Below are 7,680 nucleotides of genomic sequence, written 5' to 3'. Positions count from 1 at the left end.
TATACTGACTTGGACAGGTAAAGCAGCACAAGAAACATCACTACATGCCAAAGATTCTATAATGTGCACTGTAACAGCAAATTATTCTTTTAAACACAACAGACACCTCTGCTGTACACTGAAGAGACCCAGTGGGGAGCCAAAACTACAGGACAAACAACTTCAGAATCTTAAATACGAGTTACATTCAGAACATTAAACTTACCATATACTCATGGATCAGATGTCCATCATCCTCACCAAGGTAGAGGCAAAGTGCTCTAAGGACTGCTGCCCTTTTTGAATGAACATCACTTGTAGCCTGTGTGAAGAGATTCCACTGATTAAAAACATTTCCAGGCACTAAAGTAATTACAAAAATATTATAACATTTCAACCCACGGTTATACTATAAATAACCTTATTCCTTTGATTACAAAATAATTGTGGTGTGGTTACAATATGTGACATGTATGGATGTATAGGATGAAAGCGCTGTGCTAAGCATGGTCAAAAATCTTGCTCAGTGCAGGTGGTGTACATTAACTGTCCCACCAGAGAAAACAGGGCTAGTTTTGCTACCATAACATATAAACATGTAAAATATTTCTTTGGAAATGTGTCTTACATTAATGATCCAAGCTTTACTGAAACAGAATATATTAAAGCACACATATAGACAACAATGAATGAACAGTTACCTCTTGTAAGATCTGCAGATGTTTGGCTAGTTTCTGGCCAGTGACACCTCCCTTTTTCTGGAAAACTGATGTCAGCTGAGGCTGAAGACTGTCCAACTGTGCCATGAAGGTCATCTCGAGTGGATGTGTTGTAATTCGCTGAAATTCAGCATTTATCTGTTGCACATAAAAAAAGTGGCAGAAGACAAAGAACACTGTGCTCAGTTATTTACGTAATGGTGATTCTTGTAATACACATAGTGAAATCATAACACATAGTGGAAATGCACAATGAAAAGAGATACACTGGATGGAAGCAAACATGTATTTACCTCATTAATATGGAAAAGTGCAAGCCACCTCACTTTCATCTCTCCAGCACCTGGACTTCCATGCACCACTTCTTTTCTTCGGTAGGAGAAAGTTTTAGACATCTTCTCTCTTACATCTGATGCCCTGTTTCTTTGTCTGACATCAGTCAAAAGTTCAACTCGCAAGTTTTCCAGACTGTCATCTGTTTCGCCAGTGGGGTGTGAAGGACAATAGTTGACCTCTGCCTTTTTAGCTTTCTTTACATTTTTGGCTGGGAAGCATTCATCTCTTGATTTATTTTTCAATGCATTAACAGTCACTTCAGGACATCCAATGTTCTGCATCTTTGTCCGGTAATTAGCCATTTTGTATTTCAGGCTAATCATCCAGCTGTAGTATCCAGTGGCAGACAGATCTTGCAAACAGGGAAATTTTTGGATGAGTGCCCCTGCTACATCATCTATCTGGTGATTTTGTGGATATGCTGTATACTGGAAAATTTCTTCAGCCAGTTTGTCTAGGATGTCGGGCTTCAGCCCTGGTGGAATCTTAAGACTTGTGCCAGTTTCTCTGAATATCTCATTTCCCCGCTGAAGCTGAACCTCCACATCGTATGGGAAGTGAGGAATGGTGAAGTCACGGGGCCATGCACACGCTCTCAGCTCACTGTCTGAATGGGACAGAATGATGGTGGTGTCAGAGTCAGATGAAGACAATGAGGACACACTCTGAGGTGTGTGAATGCTTGATGGGCTTGCAGATGATCCAGCAGTGCTTGGAGAGTTCGGCCTTGAAATGGGATTCATATCCAAACAATTTTGCATGTACACAAGCTTAATTGTTCCTCTGTCTTGAATGTCTTGCACTGATGTAATGTTCATGAACTCATTATTGAAGTCAGGATCCATGAATTGAATGCGAAAGTCTCTTTCAATTCGAAATGCATCACAAATTGTTTTGTGCAAGTCCATTAAAGTCTTTGGCTTTCCTGAGTGGAGATCAAGTCTTCTGTAGTCATCCTCTTCTACGATGACTCTCAGCTTGGAACACATAAGCACAACATGATTTAGTGTGATCTGACCTTGTATATGTATGAATCTTTTAAGTGTCACCATCCGGTGGCCTCCAATCCTGTAATCTGCCAAGGGGTACTGGTCCACAAGGGCACCAAGTTGAATGAGGGAGACTTGAGAAGTTGGACACAACTCAAATGCCCTAAAATGCTCCATATACCAAGCACCAAACTCTTTGACAATGAAACTCAAGTTTCCCCCCAAAACAACCATCTGGACAACTTCTGCAAAGTCTGGCAAGCCACCAGTAGAGCCACAAACAACAACCATGCCCTCTCTGTATGTCACTCCATTGACAGATGCAGTCTTAGTGAGCTGAATGTGTGCAATATCAGGGTATTTTAGTTTCAAAACTTTCTGTACATCCTGATGCAAAATGTCAACAGAGACAGTTAAGACAGCTGAGACAGTCAAGCTGCATTTTTTGGTTGTGTTTGACTCCAAGTAATATGCCATCATGAACTGATGTTTCACCGCCAGGGATACGTTGAAATGAGAAAGATGTGCAGAGAGAACACACGGCCTTTTAACACCATAACATGGTTTCACATTGCCCTGTGCTGAACTAACATGCGTTTCATGTGTCTCTTTGCTTCTGAGAGTAAACGCATCTGAACTCACTTCTTTCTGCTGAATTTCAGACTTCTGGGCCAAACAAAAACGGCAAATGTATTCACCTACAAAATTCTCTGTCAATCCAGCAATTCCATGCGCTCCCAAGTTATCTGCTATAACACACTGTATTGTGCCCTTAACAAGATCGCCAAGCTGTGCAATAAAAATACCATGATTTTCTAAAGTTACAAGATCCCTCAACAAGGGCTCTAGGACCTTTTCATAACCGTAACTCCTGACGTCTTCAGACCTGCACAGTAAAGCCAAATGAATGGAAGACACTGAGGAATGGGAACCAGTGCGGTAAATTGCTGTCCAATAAACAGCACAGATTTTATGTTTTTTTCAAGATGTGCCGAGCGGATTACAAATCTCAAAATCATCCACGTACAAATTAAGTAACACTCTCAATTGGCCTCCTGATAAAAAGCTGTTTTCTTTAAAGAACAAATCATCTCGGTAAGACCTGTATATCACGTCTGTTCCTTTTTCCTCTGATGTGAGACTACTGTCTAATACTTTATTAAGAATGTGACAGTCTGCGAAAAGCTGGTGCAGAACTTTTAATACTGGAACATATTGCAGTGTTCTTTTGCCTTTTTCATCCAATATATATTCTATGGGCTCTACAACTTTGAAATTGTCCTTGTAGTATTTTTTGCACTTAAACGATGTTGCCAAGGGACAGCCTTTACCAATTGACTTGCATATGGGATTAGATACACAGAGAGTGGATGCAAGTTCTTTAATGAAAGTTTGATCAACTTGCAGGCTGTAACTACTGAGCGTGTCTTGTATCACATCTGTTGTACTACACAGAGATACTGTACTCAACAAGTACTGAAGTTCTTCCAGCAATTCATCAATTGCAGCACTTGGCACATGAAAAATATTTTCTAGTTTTAATAATAATGCTGCAAGTTTTTGTTCAATTATATCTGTCTGATCCTTTGTTGTATTCAAATCAACATCAGACTGGCTGTTGTCACAGCATTCCTCATTGTCTGAACCACCAGGCTCTGCAGTTTCAGTCACAGAAGGTCCATGGACTACACTATCCTTAAAATCTACGAATGAATGCAAGCTGTGCTTCCGACTTTTGTGAGACTTGAATGTACTATATACGTTGGTTTTGTATTCACAGCCTTTAAACATACAATTGACTGTCTCATTGTTTTTTACATGATTGTTTACATGTACAAAATAATCACGCTCAGTTCCAAGTTCACTAAAGCCACACAGTTGGCAGGAAAATGTAAATTTGTCAGAGTGCTTTAAGGCATTGCTATGACTCCTTGACAGGTGTGTCAAAAGTGAATTCCAAGTCTTAAAGATGCATGGACAATCTGGATGTATACACTTAATATGATGGCCACGCCCAAAATGACTATGTCTTTCTCTGTAATGTTTAAGAAGTTCTGAGCGTCTAGACACTTCAGCACCACAGTCTTTACATTGCCACATAAACTAGACAAACAAATACAGAAAAGTGGAGAAGGAAAAAAAGACAGATAATCAAACAGTACTTTAAGTGTTTTACAGTCACCGCGTCACCAAAAACCTTACATCCAGAGAAAAAAATACTTTGTAAGTTTGTAACTTGTACCTTGAAAATACTTAATGTGAGGGAATGTAATATTAAAATCCTTTTTCCCAAAAGAGAGTAAGGCTGTTCAAACATGCTAATATGGTGTTACTGTCCCATAGGAAAAGCAATGACATAGAATTATACAGTACAGGCACTTAAAACCACTACATGTGTATGGGAAATCATGAGTACACCTTATTGGCAACCTGCTGATGATTTTATGAACACTTTTAAAAGGCACAGCATTCTTAGTTTGACCCATCCTTTGCTAATGACCATGGTGAGACCTTGAGAGACATGCCACACACTTACACACACCTAAATTCAATTATATTCCCTTGGCACAACTGGCAGTTTTATTGATGAAATTAATGTTAAATTTAAACTGATCATTGCATGACTTCCAAGATTAACATGGCAGTAAGGAATCTATTTGTTAAATGTACTTACCTAAAGAATATAACGGTCTGAAGCTTGGTTGAAAATCAGATGTGATAAACTTGCCAAGTATAAACACAATATAAAAAACATGTTATCAACATTGTGTCTGTAAAGAAATGTTAAGCTTATTATTGAGTACAAAATCATGAGTGAAAAAGTCTACATCTCAACTGTGCCTCAGCACGACTGAAATATGCATCAGATGACAGATTAGAGTTAGGGAAAGAAAAGAGATGCTATGTTATTTATTCACTACTAGATTACTTTCTATGTGCTATACTTCTTATAAATGATTATGGATCACTTCACAGCATTCAGATATTGCATAATTATTCATTTAAAAAATAAACATTTAACTTATTAACATTTTTAATGATGAATTTAAAGAAATTCGTTGATAGTAAATATAGTAAATAAAGTCCCATGTTCAAATAATATCATGTTGGAACTGCAGTTGTTTCATCCTTTCTGGAGAACATATTTACTGTACAATGAGCAGATGCTCACAAGACGTTTATTTAAAATTAAGGTTTTTTTTTATATAGTTGTAATAAATGTCATGTCCCTGCTGCATGGCATGTCTGACTAAACACAGTATCACCATGGCATAAAACTTCTGCATGCCAGTATTAACAGGAGCTATCCAGACACCGTTGTTTTTAAAAACATTGATCATGTAGAACGAGTCCGCCTCAGTGGTAAACCGACGATAAATGCAGAAACATACAAAATGAGTGAGCCGCGGGACCGGACAGCATATGAGTCAGACGTAGTTCGTTGAGAGACCGACGTGGAGGAGGTAACGGCCACACACACACACACACACACCTGCTGCCTGTGCCGGTCGCCACACACGACACGGTGTGTATGGTGGACCGCAGCCTTAGCCTTAGCCTCTGCTTCCTCCTCCTCTTCGGCGGCCGCCGCCGCCCCCCCGCACACAAGTCCCTTAACCGAATCAAAGTCCAACCGACTCAAGTTAAACTTAACTCACCATTTCTGATACCCCGCCCGGAGCCGAGTTGATTCGTGTTTAGCCACATGGACAATCTAATATCAGGAGCATTAACAAGCTAACACATCCTCACATGGCTAGCTTAACCACCCGAATTAAAGAGGCCCATAGCTGTAACTACTTGAGTATATAATCATTTGAATAAAGTAAATAGGGCTTACACCGTGGTGAAAGTTAAACTACGACATACCAATGATTATTAAAGACTTACCCAAACAATTCGGAATTCAGCCTGTAATGAGAGCAACATGCACCTGCAGGGTGTCCAGACTCCAGAGTGAGTAACTGACCTGCACCCCAAAATCCTAAAAAGGCGGTATGTTCTTGCGCATGCGCAAACTTCAAAATCCAAACCGGATGGTATGCGCAATTTGGTTAATTTTTTCAAGCTACATTTAATTAAATAAAATACGATAGACAATATAGGTTGAAATTACTTACATTTTATAAGTGGGTTAAATAACACAACTATTTCTATTAAAATATGCTTAATTAATATAAGTAACATTTACTAGGGGTCAAAATCACTTTTTTCAGTGCATCAAATCTGATAAAGGTTATTTAAATGCTGAGCCACAGCAAAAGAGGAATGGATTGGTATCATAAAAGAAACATATCGTAACTCTAATTTCTGGGTGAAGACAACTCATTTTGATACAGCAGCTCCTCCACTATTCTCTGTTTGTTTTCTTACCTGGTTCTTACTGATCTTGCACTCTCTCCTCTCCTTCCCCTTTTTCATCTCTCCCTCTTTGGACTGACAATCATACACAAATAGATTGTATTCAACTAGATGAAAAATTACATAAATATGAAAAAATACTAAAAAGAATACTAATAAATAAAGTCTTCTCTCTGCCCCTCTCTCTCGCTTTGTACTGTCAACCAAAAGGCAAATAACCAAACAATGCGTTTTATATCTAATAAGAGATATAAACTGATACATTGATACAACATCATTCTAGATGGATAGACCATTTGATCTTACACTCTTACCTGAACCTGGCTCTTTTTTTCGAAAAAACAATCTTATATCCATGATGAGGCTGTCTGTCTGTCTGTCTGTCTGGCTGTCTGTCTTTCTGCACGCACATGCGCACACACACACACACACACACACACACACACACACACAATAGGAGTTATAATGTTAATGGGCATCCAGTCAGTTAGCTAGTCAGTAGCACCTTGGCTTTAATATTAACACATGCACATGACACAACAGCTAGCTTCTCTCATTCCAATTCAAACAGAGGACAATGGTACTGACCATCTGTAATGTTTCGTAGAAAAAATGTCAGCTAACTCCTACCTAACAACATAAACAGTGACTTACGATTAAATGCAGCAAAAATGAGGACTGGTAATGATAATAATGTGTTGGTATTGAGTGGTAGAAGTTAGGAAATGTGCCACATATCCTGGTTTGCTGCTGTATTTTTGTTGTTAAAATATTACGTTGCAACCAAGTACTGTATGGTTTTGACACTTTTCTAGCTTGTTAAAAAAGAACATACAGTAAAAAATCTCTCAAACTTTAGGGGTGCTGGGATTCAATTCAATCAAAAATGAGCTAGAAATGCCTATGTCTTAAATAGCTAAATTGTTGTTGTTAAATTTGTCTGTTTTTGTCAGGTTGGGATTATTATTCACAGCCGTCTCAAATTGTCCCCAAAAGTACTGCCACTGCCTGATATCTCCTGAGTATTTTACAATCACAAGTTTCGGCAGTTTCACATTATTACGCATGAGGTCTGATTAAAAGGACATTACAGACACTGCATCTCCTTGCGTTCTTCTGAGCGTTCTTATTTTGGTCTTTCTCAGTGTTATGTGTTCTCTGTACTCTAATACTCTTGAAACTTCCTCTTCTAATTCGTCCGTCTTTGTTTCTTCCTCCACCTCCGCATCTATCTTGTCCAAACATTCCTCCTTTTGGATCAGCTGTTCCAACAACTCCTCTAAAGTGTCCGCACT

The 7,680-nt window shown here is 38.8% G+C and overlaps 1 long non-coding RNA gene across 2 annotated transcripts; it reads right to left on the bottom strand.

Moving 5' to 3' along the window:
- Positions 1–201: 201 nt before the first annotated feature.
- Positions 202–6,768, bottom strand: LOC144458810 (uncharacterized). Of its 2 annotated transcripts, XR_013488190.1 has the most exons (4): positions 6,700–6,768; positions 992–2,011; positions 681–836; positions 202–301 (listed from the first exon to the last, which is right to left on the bottom strand). It is a non-coding gene; the product is annotated as an uncharacterized LOC144458810 (long non-coding RNA). The 2 variants fall into 2 exon arrangements; XR_013488189.1 differs by lacking the exon at positions 6,700–6,768 and having other exon boundaries at positions 992–3,544.
- Positions 6,769–7,680: the final 912 nt, after the last annotated feature.

Source organism: Epinephelus lanceolatus, chromosome 2 (assembly GCF_041903045.1).
Source record: "Epinephelus lanceolatus isolate andai-2023 chromosome 2, ASM4190304v1, whole genome shotgun sequence".
NCBI classification, from domain to species: domain Eukaryota; kingdom Metazoa; phylum Chordata; class Actinopteri; order Perciformes; family Serranidae; genus Epinephelus; species Epinephelus lanceolatus.
The sequence above is the reverse complement of the archived record's forward strand: the minus strand, read 5'-3'. Positions and strand labels throughout refer to the sequence as shown.